General features: G+C 39.4%; 1 long non-coding RNA gene across 1 annotated transcript; it reads right to left on the bottom strand.

Annotated features, from left to right (window-relative positions):
- Nucleotides 1-1,206: 1,206 nt before the first annotated feature.
- On the bottom strand, nt 1,207-12,411 carry LOC106492486 (uncharacterized). The gene is made up of 3 exons (XR_001294002.2): nt 12,284-12,411; nt 9,119-9,229; nt 1,207-1,401 (listed from the first exon to the last, which is right to left on the bottom strand). It is a non-coding gene; the product is annotated as an uncharacterized lncRNA (long non-coding RNA).
- Nucleotides 12,412-13,695: the final 1,284 nt, after the last annotated feature.

The raw sequence follows: 13,695 nt of genomic DNA on the forward strand, positions 1-13,695 counted from the left end.
GGGGAATTTCAAAAGGCACAGAGGAATCAATCGTGACCTTACATAACTGTTCAGCATTAGTCTGGTGCCTGTGGAGTTGCTCCTATTTTTCCTCAACAGCCTTGAGATTAGATCTCTGTTCAGTATGTGTAGATATATATGTGTAGATATATATATATTGTGTGTATATATAACATATATCAAAACAACAGTGGAGGAGCTTGTACCGAGCTGTCCAGACAAAGGACTGGATGGAGCCAGCATCACTGAGGTTCACCACGTGAGGAGCACATGGATGAAGTTTATTCCTGCCCTGGAGGTGGGTGTTCTTCAGTTAGTGGCAGGGGCACTGTAGTACACGAAAAGTGCATGCAGTAGTTTGTAGTGAGAACAAAACAATACTCCTGCTTGCTCTTGCTCTAGCTTGCCCTTTCAGAGAGCAAAATCTCTCCAATATATACTTTTCTTTGCCTTTGGAGAAATTCTGCCCCAGCTGTATCATAGGGTTTTATAGAGCAGGCCCCCAAATATGCCATGCATCTCCCCTTTTTCCAGCCACAGATGAACATACTATATTATGCAGGTGAACATATTCTGCTTAATGTGAGCATTCAAGAATATTAAAGCTGTAAATATCCCAGCTGGCACTATGGACATTGAATGCTCCAACCCCTTTCTGGGGAACCCACTAGCTCCTTATGGCAAAGTAGGAATTCCTCCAAAACAGAAGGGATACCTTGCTATCATTCATTTCTTTAGCTGTTTTTTTGCACATTCCTCCAGAATGAGTAGGAAAACTGTGGAATACACTATTGCACAACAGTGCAAAGATAGTTTTGTTTTGTTCAGACTTTTGACATTGGTCATTGTTTTCCTACCCAGTTTGAGAGCTGCTCAGAATTACAGCAGGAAACTGACTGTCAGGGCTTCACTGACTTCAGTGCGTTCAGTTGATGCAGGGGTTTGACTGGTAACCCAGAGTTTTTTTTCCTCATTCTATTTGTGTTTAAAAATAAGTATGGGAGAATACTGACAATCTGAAAATCAAAATTTCAAGGAATTAGGAGAGAGATTGTTCCCATTAAGATCTCATCAATAGCTCTCACATGTTTTATCACACAAAGAGCCAGAACCTGCTAGAATCCAGATTAACCATAGTGAAAGAAATATATAATTAGACTGGGAAATGGCCTTAAGCTTTTAATCAGAAAAGATCATTCAAACACCTTTTAATTATAACAGAAAACAGCCTTTAAATTCAATTTAATATTTACTGTTCTTATTCACTCCTAAAACAAAAAAAATTCAGTATCTTAAATTTCTGGGTACACTGTTCATTGTTTTCTTGGTAGTACTGAATTCTGGTAAAGTTTTTATTCTGAAAGTCTTCTGTCATTACTGCAGTTGTCTTCTCTCATCAACCTATATTCAAAGGACATGCACAACATCACTTGCTGTTATTAGATACGTTTCATGACTGGCAAATCTACACCACCAGCATTCTCCAGAAAAAACTGCGGGTTGTCTCCGAGATGGCTGCATTCTTTGTCTTCCATTTATGTATTTTATAAGAAAATATAATCTATTAACATGATATCTTCCTAAAAGAGTCCCAATTTTGTCTGAAGACAAAAACAACTAAAAACCACTGTGAACAACGGAGAACATTGTTTGACATAAGATACTTCAAACTAAACATTACTGACAAGTCAACGAAAGTATTCCACAATATTGACAAATGAGGAGAGGCTAAGGGAGCTGGGTTTGTATAGCCTGGAGAAGAGAAGGTTGAAGGCAGTTGTAGAGAAGATGACAGAATAAGGCAAAAATCAGGTAAACTGAAGAGTGCCTTAAAGATGTATCTTGATGCATCTCCTTCATTCCTTCAATATTGTGTTTGGTCTCCTGGCACTAATACGGTTTTGTTCTAACTACAGGTCCAGCTAAAAGTATGCGAGCTTTTTTGTATAGTACAGAGACGTTTGGTGAGATATTGCAGTGTTAACGAACAAAGAAGAGATTTTTCAGAAACTGTTCTGCCTTAGCATCTCTATACAGTCATTAGAAGCGGGACGATGCTGCTAGTAAGGTATAACTAGTTCTGTGCAATACCTTGAATCATGTCTTCTCTTTGCCCAAAGTAAGTCCTCCTGCAATTCTGATATAAGGATTTTCCATGTGGCGAAAACTGAATCAAACAATTTAGTGATGTAATAGACATTAGCTAATGCCTCTCTAATTCACTCAGTCATAACATCACTTCCTACCAAAAAGGCCAATAAGAGAGGGCACCTTTAAATTCTTCATCAGCTTTTTAAACTCCCTTAACTGTCTATGTGATAGCTCAGCTGATATACTTGTATATATACTGACCTTGCACAGACATTGCTTCTGCATAGAATATTTATGCCAGTCAAGAAAATCAGTTACCCAAAAAGCTACGAGTCTCAAAATGTTTCTCTTCAGATTGTATGTGTAATAAAAACACCCAGCATTATGAAAACCAAGGCAGTTTTGTAGCAATATTACTGCAGGTAAGACCGTCTTAAATGAAAGATCATCTTTTTACGGTATAAAAAGTTGGGAGACACCTGGGAAGAGCAGAAATATTTCAACATATCTGAGCGTGTGACACTACAATTTGCAAAAAATGTAGTCAAAACTGCAGTGCCATCTTCTGGAGTATGGTCATGATTCTGACCTTTAAAGAAATATCAATCCTGTTCATAGTTTATGTCACGAAAGACCCCAAATTCTAATATGAGTGCTGAAGACTGTGGTTTCTGTTTATTCTTCCCCCCTCCCCCCCCCGAGTGTTTCATGTTCTGCTTGAATAAGACCCACTTCTGAGTTCTCCACATTCATGCAGTCACTGCAGAAGTAAATGCTTTCAGTAGTCCATTGAAAAGCAACTTCAAGCTTTATCCTTTCTCCTTTATGCACTCACTCAGCTGTAGAATGTCTTGAGAAAAGAAAACATTGAGAATCACTGAAAAACTATGGCTTGATGCTAGAGAAGAGGCACAACATACAAATCACTTCAAAGCAGTTTAGCATGCCTTGGAATCACAAACTCACCTTTCAGCATGTGGAACTTGAATTAATACCTAATGATTTATTTCATAGATGTAAGTGATAACCAGTGAAAATACACTCAATGAAAATGCCTATTTTAACAGTATAATAATCTCAGTATCTCCTTGCATTTTCTTATGTTTCCCCAATCTCCTGTGATGAAGCCCTAACAATTTTTTTATTTGTAATGATGGAGGCTGTGACTAGATATTGGAGAATCATTCTCCCTTTTATTTATCACTTGTTTCTCTTGTGTTTCCTTATTGATTGTCCCCTCTTACAAAGAGCTGGCTTTCTGACACATTACTTCAATCATAGTAATAAGTTTAAACAGCATGGACTATCAACAACTCAGGTACACTCTCAGAAGTATATACCATTGAAATAACCCAGAAAAAAAGTTAAATGTGGCACAGTTATGATAATTATCTTTATATTCCATGAATTCAGAAATTCAGCATTTAACAGTAAGATCCTCCTGTGTTCACATCTGACTTACAGAAAAATAACATCCATATAATTTAATGTATATCAAATAACCTTCAGACTGAAGTAGACACAGTAGTTTCCATATCCCCTTTCTAAGCGATGATTATCATAAATAGCTCTGCTATACTGAGATAACACAGACACATGGGTCCATTCAATGCCAGTCTGAGTTCTGGGAAGTCCTAAACAAAGGATTTCCCCTTTTGCTTCACAGAACAAGGAGCAGATGCTGGAAAAGCCTGCCCTGGGCCACAGAATCCTAGATGAGCTGGTTATAAGGGAACTGTGGAGGTCTCTAGTTAGACCTCCTGCTAAAAGCAGGACTATTGCAAAGCTACTTCAGATCAGCTATGGCTTTGTCTAGCCAAGTCTTGGAAACCTCCAAGGATGGAGATTCTACAACCTCTCTGGGTAACTTGTTGAAGAAGCATCCAATACAAGTCACTCAACTTGCAATTTGCGGCCATTGTCCCTTGTTACGTTTTCTGCCACAGTGAAGAGCTTGGCTCCATCAGCTTTGCAAATCCCCTTCAAGTAGTTGTAGGCTGCTGCGAGGTTAATCACCCCTTAGCCTCCTGTTTTCCAGACTAAGCAGGCCTAACTCCCTCAACCTCTCTTCATGCATTTTGGGCCCCTGAACACCTTGGTAGTTGTCTGCTGGATCCTCTCCAGCTTCTTAACATCCTCTTGAACTGGCTCATCAAATCCATTATTCTTTCATCACAAGCCACCACACAATACGTATCTAGTGCAGCAGGTGCCAAAGAAAATCTATTTCAAATGCCCCTGGCTGACTGAATGCTCATTTACTGTCTTTTTACTAAAGGAATGCAACTTTGAGAGCCAGTAGAACCAATTTCAGGACATAACAGAGGGAAAATGGAAGATATATCCAACATCTTCTGTATGGTGAAAACACAGGGAAAATAACAAGAAGGTATAAAAGACAGTCACAGCCTCTACAAGAACAGAAACAGAAAAAAAGACAAGCAATTGCTCCAGTATTTTCACCCCTCATTAAGAACACTGCTCCTGATTACCCCTAATTGAGCACCACCAAGTTCCTTCCCTTTTGGTGGAGAAAAGGTCTGGCTTCTGATTTGCTGTTTACTACATTTTGCTACTGCAGTCTCAGCAGCTCTATTATCATTTACTGTATAACAGTGTTTAGTAAATTTGATCTTTAAAGAGCAGCCTAAGTGTTTGTGCCTTCTGCTCCAACCTTTCTACTTGACAAGGTGATTGACACTGTAGCACTGAGTCCGAGTAAACTTGGTGGCAACACCAGTAATCCCTGTTCAGTATTCTTTGTTTAAAAAAAGAGTCTGTTAGAGCTGCCGCTGTGCTAGTCACTGCTTCCACCTTCATGCTGCAATGCATGTGCTCCAACATCTGAGGAAAACAACAGGTATTTGCCAAAGACATTTTCCGAGACCTCATGTCTCAGGCATTTGGCTGGTTATGACTACAACCCTGGCTAGCCTTCCCCTCCAAGAAGGAGAGTTTGAATCCAATAAATAAGTAACCAATGTGGAGAAATGCAACAAATTCAGCTGTTGCCTGCATCCAGTCTCCAGAGGTACCTATGTCATAGGCCCATTTTGCAACTTAGTATGAAGATAACTTAGACTCACTTCCTGGCAGATAGCATCCCAGGAGGACAGACCAGAGGGAGGTCATAGTGGCCCTGTAGAGATTTTTATCTAGATGTTTATTTGTGCTGGAAATATCCCAAAAGATGTAAGGGAAAACTGAAGAATAAAAGAGCTGCTTTGCAGCCCACCAGACTAGGTTGTCAAAACACACACTACTGGAAGTGTGTCGTGCATGCTTTGTGCATTATACAAGAACACATTCGTTTCCTGAATCTGAATTCCTGTTTCCCTGACAAACCAGTCCCAGTCCATGCACTAGCTCCTGTTCTTCCAGCCCTGTTAAATTCACAGGACAAGTCATACTCAGATTTCTCTTCCCTGAAGTGGTCTCACCAGGCTACATGCCCTAGTTGACTACTGTCCCTCCCTACTTACTAGACAAGTGCAAGGGAAATAACAAGAGCAGGACAACATCCTCCAAGAGACCAGAACCACTGACAACATAGGACAGTGAGGCTCCATCATGTCCTGATGACCCTTTATAGGAAAGCTGAAGAATGCTCACTTTTCTTGGTGTGGATGGTATATATGCAGTATAGTTAGTATTAATAAGCAGTGGTAAGTTTTCAGTAAGACCAGACTCTTTGAAGATGTTATCTTCTAAAACCTAAGAAGAAGCTAATGAGAATGCAAACCAAACTTTTGGAAAATCAACTTTATCATCCTCCATAGAGCATCTACTTGCAAATTGCAAATCCATGTTCCTAAGATATATACAGACAAGTGATTTTAAAACAAAAGCCTGAAAACATTTTTAAGTATGGATAGATAAATGTTTCTTTCCTAGTCTCATTTTCAGCAATGGGCAAACTGTTTTGGTTTAAAAGCTTTCCACAGGATATTTAGTTGTTCAAACATGTAAAATTCTGCCAACTGGTTCAAGTCAGGCAAAGTTGTAAATGATTGAAAAGAAGATTCTATCATGGAAAGCATCAGAACAGCCCAAAATAGGCAGCATTTCCAACTTTGCCAATAAATAATATAATATTTTCCTCAGATGAGAGCTATAAAATTGATAGCATACTGAAGTGAGAGAAAGCACATTAATGAAGTTTATACCAAGGCTTAGAAGAACTGTCACCATATTGCCAGAGAACAGAAATCCATAGTTTCATAGAGAATAATCCTGAACAACAGACTTCTTTAAGAATTAATGAATAAAATAAACTTCTGAGATATGATTTTCCCAGCAATCAGTGGGAGGCTTCCAGAACTCCAGCATTATGTTCAGAAATGCCTTACATTATTAATATCAAACTTTCCGTGGGGATTTTAGTCTAGTTAACAGCCAGCCACAGAATGCAAGTTAGAGATAAAAAGAATAATTTATTCCACAGAAATTTAAATAAAATGGATAACAAAATCAATTGTATCTTAAAAATTCTAAGTTGCAAATAAATTGGACATGGAACACATCTCTGATGTAGTCCTCTTCCAGGAATCTAAATCTCATTGTTACAGATCATTAACGGAAATCACAAGTTCTGCATATGAACAGCACATTAAAAAGTTGTTACTTCTTAATGTTTATATTAACTATATATGTATGGGAAAGAGACACTGTATCATGCAGATCATCCTTCTTAGCTTTTAAACTGCAATTTTTTTCCCCAGGGTTTTTTCTACATTAAGAAAGCAGAATAATATGAAGGAGTTTGTGTCATATCAGTGACTTGTGTATTTGTAAAATAATTGCACAATTTACTTCTGGCCATAAGTACTCTATATAGAAGTCACACTACCTAAGTGAAGCACTGATAATTCACACTGTCTGAGGGTTTATCATCCCTGTCTTTTGAAACCAGAGTTCTTGTATAGTATACTTAATTTTATATGTTAGTCCTGTAGCAATAGTGTTTCCTTAGCCAAAACACATAATAGTGTAAAATACTAAAACAGCTTTATGACTCTTCTTTCAAACCAACAGGCATTGTTCTTTAAAGTATGAAGCATTCTTTGGTATTAGACAGTAGAGCATGAATGTCAGGCTCTTTTACAGAACATACTATATTTCATTGCTCACTAGAGAAGGTCTCAATGTAATATACATTTCTGATGCATTTCTGAATTAGAGCAAAAGGATTAAGGCTAAAGCATGCTCAAAGGAAAACAGATAGAAAAGAAACAGCTACAAAAGAAACTTTCTATCTGTTTGGAAATTCTTTGTGTTCTGTATAGCTCACACCTGAAACAAATGCTGAGTACAAGATATAAGCTGCTTCTATTCATGACTGGAAAACACATTTTTGTACAAGTATATATAAATAATTCTTATACTGAATTAAAAGTAATTTTCTGTGGGGGTTAGTAGATGATACTATTACATATTCCCATGTTGTATTTCCCTAACAACAGTTTTGGGAGGAAATGGTAATAAAAGGAAAGGCAGGAAAATACCTAGCATGACTGGCATGAACTTGTCCTTTTAATGAATTCCTGATGCAGATGCATTTTTCTGGGACCCTGGCTTGTTTATTTGCAATGCAAGCTCTAAAGGAGCATTACATTGACTATGCCATGTCAGACTTGTTTACCTACTATGAATGCAAGAATAACAGTTAGATACTACCCAGGGTTGATGGCAACAAATTCTTCTGATAGGAAACTGACTTGAAAAAGCCAGGCAAGAGCATGTCTACTTTAATTCTGAAGATAGCAACAGATTTAAAATCTGTAAAACAGGAAAAAGTATGCTATCCTTGGCACACTGAAGTTTGTCTTGGTTGCCTTTGTGCTGGATCACTAATCTTGAAGTTTTATTCTGACAAGAAATGTAAGGTAGTCTTATACAGGTTTCTTATGAAGGATAGAGGCTTTTTAGGAAGGACAGACCAGGAAAGTGAGGGGGATGAGGTGCACTTTAAGTGAAAGATACACTAGAATTGCTGGAACTTTGCTCAGGGACAAGAGCAGAGAGCTTATGGGTGAGATTAGAGGGCAGACAAATCTGGATGACATTGCGGTGGGTGTCTGCTACAGACTGCCTGATCAAGAAGAAGTAGATGATACTTTCTAAATGAGACGTGAGACCTGGAAGAAGCCTCATCTTCCCAGGCCCTGGTCCTCATGGGGGGGACTTCAACCACCCTAATAGCTGCTGAAAAGGCAACATAGCAGGGTGCAAGCAGTCCAGAAAGTGGAGAAGCTGATGAGAGAAGGCACTCTGCTGGACTTGCTAATTACAAACAAGAAAGCACTGGTTGGGGATGGCAAGGTGAGAGGCATCCTTTGCTGCAGTGCCCATAACGTGATGGAGTTCAGGATCCTGAGAGGAGGGAACAGGGCAAAAAGCAGAATCACAGCTCTGGACTTCAGGACAGCAGACTTTGGTTTGTACAGAGATCTACTTGGAAGAATGCCATGGGATACAGTTGTGGAGAGAAGAGAGGCCTGGAGAGATGATTGACTTTCAATGATCATCTTCTCCAGACTCAAAATGGTCCATCCTGATGTCAAGGAAGTCAGCAGAGGCGGCAGGAGGATGAAAAAGTTGCTCTTGACAAAGTTCAAGCATAAAAAGAAAACATACAAGATACGTAAGGAGGGTCAGGTGACCCAGGAGGAATATAGAGAAACTATCCAAGCACATAGGGATGGGGTTAAGAAAGCCAAAGCCCACCTTGCATTGAATCTGGTGAGGGACGTGAAGGGCAACAAGAAGGGCTTCTACAGGAATATTGGCAGCAAAAGGAAGACTAGGGAAAATATGGGTTTACTGCTGAATGGGGCAGGAAACCTGGTGACAGGGGACTCAGAAAAGGCCAGGGTACTGAATGCCTTCTTCACCTCGGTTTTTACTGGTAAGATTTGCCCTCAGGAATCCCAGGACCCTCAGAACTATGGGAAAGTCCAGAGCAATAGGGACCTACCCTCAGTAGAGAAGGATCAAGTCTGGAAACATTTAAACAAACTGGACATACACAAGTCTGTGACCTGATGGGATGCATCCACAAGTGCTGAGGGAGCTGACTGGTGTCATCATGAGGCCACACTTGATTGTCTTTGAAAGGTCATGGTCATCAGCAAAGTTCCTGAGAAATGAAAGGAAGAAAATGTCATGTCTGTCTTCAAGAATGGCAAGAAGGAAGACCCAGAGAACTAAAAGTCAGTCAGCCTCACCTCAGTCCCTTTGAAAGGTGATGGATCAAGTCCTCCTGGAAGCCGTTTCAAAGCATATTAAGGACAAGATGGTGACTGGGATTTTTCAGCATAGATTTACAAAGGGGAAGTCATGCCTGACCAACCTGATAGCATTCTATGATGAGATGCCTGGCTCAGAGGATGAGTGGAGAGCAGTGGATGTTGTTTATCTTGACTTTAGCAAGGCTTTCTGTACCATCATAACCTTCATAATACAAATTCTGTCTTTCTCTGCATTCAATTTCTTTCCACTCTCTCAGAGCTACATATTTTGATGTGCTGAGGTTTATGTGTTGAGATCTGCAAGTTGTGGCAATTATTTACTGTCACATCGATCTTGCCTGTTCTGTTTAGAATACTCCTTGCCCTTAGAATTGAATACAGGTACTTGTACTGGAATTGGACAGACATGGCAATGAGGTATTTATTTTGCTCATGACTTCAATGTGTCTCTTAGATCATATTTAGACTTGCAGTTAGCACATGGAACACAAGGTCTGATAATTAGGATGCTATAATAGAGGTGACAACAGAAAGCAAATCAAAAAGGCAGAACTTTTTTCAGCAGTCACTAGCATACTGTGAACTTGCCAGTAAAACCCAAAGTCAAAGCAATGCTGATGTATCATACAGAATTAATTATACTGAAAGCATTAGTAAGGTAACAGCAACATTTTAAGAAATGTCCCAGAAAAATTATTAATGGACATTTATAATACCATTTTATCTGTAAAAGCAAAAGCTATATTAGTTTTGATAATCAAGGAAGATTCTTCTGTGTTCAAATACTACGGTCCTTTGTTTTGCATCATAAAAGCTGATTTGTACTCTTTCACATCACAAATGTTCTGTTATAATAATCCCACGTTTCATTATACAGGCAGCTTTGCTACACTGAACACACTGACTGAACCATGCACATCTCAGAGGACCTCAGAAGAAACACTTTTTTCCATTTGGAAATTTCTGAAAGTGACATTATAATCAATAGAGTGTAAAATATGGAGGAAGCACAGAAAATTCGAACGTTTTAAGAGGCTGGTGCTTTTGAAACGCAGTAGAAACAGTCTAGCTTTCCTGACCTTTATCTTAAAAGTTATAAGGAGATCAGCAGTGTGGAAAAGCAGGGAGAGCAATCAGAGAGGAGTTTAGGTAACAGATGAGAGAGAAGCAATCAATGGAATCAGTAACGGGCCTGGAAATAGAGAAAGGATTCTACAAAATGGCATGATTATTGACACAAATACACAAAAGTTTATTTTTTTGGCTTTGTGAATGGATGTCCAAGATATTTCCTTTTGTTTCCCTGAGACTGGATCAGTCATCTGTACAAGTAAGTGTAAATCCGGGTAAAGAAGTTGTGTTACACTGGAAGAGATTCGTGAATCTTTATTCTAGCAAAGATCAAATTTCAAATGTTGCTCTGCTCTTAAAGATGACTATACAGTGACATTCTAGTTTCCATCCATACCATTTTTCAGTAATTTATATAACTCATTATTTGTCAATAATTTTTATACTGTATAATCCAGTTTATAACCAAAACTTCTTTGTTTCAATAACCACTCAGGCATCTGAAAGTCTGCTTGCAGAAATAGCACAACAACTAAAGTTGTATCTCTCATACCCTAAGACTAGTTCAGACTACACTTTCAAAGATTTCTTTATGTAAGACCTGTGCTTTCAACAGGGTGTACAGAAACCTGCAGATAAGTAGTTGAAACAAAAATGTCTATTAAGATTTTAAAACTAGCAATATCCTGCTTTTGCAGCTCATTTTCAGTATACGTTAGAACCCAGAATGTTCAATAGGGGCATTGTCTTCTACTGGACCAACTGAAAAGTTTAGAAAGACGGGTCAGATTTTCATAATAATTTTTAGAGAACAACTACGATTCTGTCTGTCCTGAGAGATAACGGAGGCATATGGTACTTATCAAGGAGCGATAGCCATTTCATATACACGGCTCAATATGATACATACTCCTGTATCATAGGAGATGGCTATGGCCCTAAACTCTGCCTCCAGTTTAGACAATAACTCCACCCAGCCCTGAAATCTGTACGCTTTTTTGTGTATGTATAACAAGAAAGAAATTTCCAAGCTGTTCTGATGAATAAGAAGCATCATTCATTGTCCTTCTAATGTGACTTCTTATACTTTTGCTGACATTTCAATTTTACTACATACATTCTGAGTCAGAATTTATATAGCAGGTCCTCAATCCTCAAAAATTAAATAAGAAGCTGCATAAAGTTAAACAAAATACCGCACAGTGACAAAGTTCAACACCATTAGTGTTGTTTTACAAACAACACATAGGAATGCAAGCAGTTTTATAAAACACTACTGAGGCTATTTAATGCACAAGACCGAGGTTGATTTGTCTCCAGAACTAAAAAATACATGATATATGTTATTTTGTCAGCCTGATTCTCATAAAATGCAAAGCTGAAAATGTGCAATATCTCAGAAGTAGAATGCAAGCATCCTGTTCTGTTTTATTCTATTCTACTTTAGTCTAGTTCCTATACAGTCATTTCTATTTGGGTTCACAATGTAGAATGACGTAGGAAAGAAAGGAGAAATTAAGAACAGGTTGCAGCAAAAATCCAAAGGCTTCTGTCACGGGACGACCGACTATCTTACAGTCCCGGACCGGGTGGGTTTCGTGTGGCGCGAGTGAGGGGAGGAGGGGGAGAGGAGATTTACTGCATGACTCCACAACTTCTTTCAAAGACCAACATTTACTACAGAAGCTGCAATGGTACAAAGCAAGAATTCGTGTTAACAGAAACTCAGCTCAACTAGAATACTTATTTCTAATTACACTAAAAGTTATGCTAACAGTAACTACTTAGTAAACAGAAAAGGATAGCTAATTTATATTAACTGTAAATACCCAAATGAATGAACTAGGCAAACCAATTCTGATCGATCTTACCCACGCGTTGCCTCAGCGGCCAACGTACACTCAATTCCCAGGGAAGTAACTGCGGGAGGGCGTCCCCGTCCCGAGGGGTTCCACAAGCTGGCACACCCGCTGTCACCCGCGAAGAGCCAAAGATGGCCTCCGGGGCCAACCTCTTTATACCTTTCAGGGGAAGGTGGAGGTGGAGTCGCTAGGCCAGTTACAATTCTCTTCACGCAGGCGCAGTCGCTGGCTCTTGCCTGCTGCGGGGTTCAACTCTCCTCCGTCGTTGTTATGACCATCGCACCCACAGTCATGGGTTGAGGGTGGCCGAGCACCCCCAAGGGCAGGCTAGCTGCCTCGCGCACTCTTCAGCACTGAAGAAAGGAGTTTGAGTGACTGTGAATGACTGCTTTACTCTTGCAGTGGGGGTCCCAAGGAGAGATCCCATGGCTGGGCTAAGAAGGAGTTAATTCCAGTCCGCAGTGGGGCCCCAGCCGTGAAAGCGGGTGTTATCTCTCAGGGTCCTGATGAGGAGGAGACAGACAGTCCTGACCACAGCAATTAACACTGCCCCAGCGGTGAGAGGAGGCTTTTGTTTCTCAAGGTCCTGGGGCCCAAGCAGGCCTTATCTCAAAGTCTTGACATCCTCCCTTTTGGAGTGTAAAACACAGGAATTCAGGCTACTTGTAACTGGCACCAAATGTGCAGGGGGGGAAGCTGGGAGCATCCCCCCACAGCTTCAGAAGAGAATGTTAATACTATAAGCAATTGCAGACATTGTCCACTAGGACATCATTTTATTTAAGCATAAAAAGGACAGTTTGTAACAGTCTTATGAGACCTTAGTCATAATTATTTAACCAGTTAACTTCCTTTATAGCTCATTTTGAAATTGCTTTCATATAATTGCAAATTCTCTTATCAAGATGGGTGGATCTGCATTTGTAAATGATCAAAAAGCAAGAAGTCAGTTTTAAAACCAGATATGCAATTCAGTTAAATAGATAATATTGCACATATTTTGAAAGAACAATTTTGTTGTGCACAGTGCATCAGTGAAGCAGATGCCATTTCTTTTTATTCTAAAATCATAGTTCTTAAGTGTGAGAAACCCAAAAAGCTAAAGTTCATGAAGTATTTAGGCAGAAGAAAACAAGTACTCGAAATCTAAAACAACAGATTCTTAAGGTGTAGACTCAGGTATATGGTACACAGACCCATGAAGCAAGTGGGAGTTTTTCCAACTTATTTCACATGGGCTGCAAATGGCACACATTCATTTTCAAAGTGCTCATTAACAACATGTAGAACAACCATATGTACACATTTAAATACAGAAAGCAGGGACAGACCTTACCACCTGCAGCACTTTCTGCAGGACCACAAAACAGACTGACCAGGAGGGATGCCTATTGCCCGTCTTCATCTGAGATACAAAACAA

Source organism: Apteryx mantelli, chromosome 2 (genome assembly GCF_036417845.1).
Source record: "Apteryx mantelli isolate bAptMan1 chromosome 2, bAptMan1.hap1, whole genome shotgun sequence".
NCBI classification, from domain to species: Eukaryota; Metazoa; Chordata; class Aves; order Apterygiformes; family Apterygidae; genus Apteryx; species Apteryx mantelli.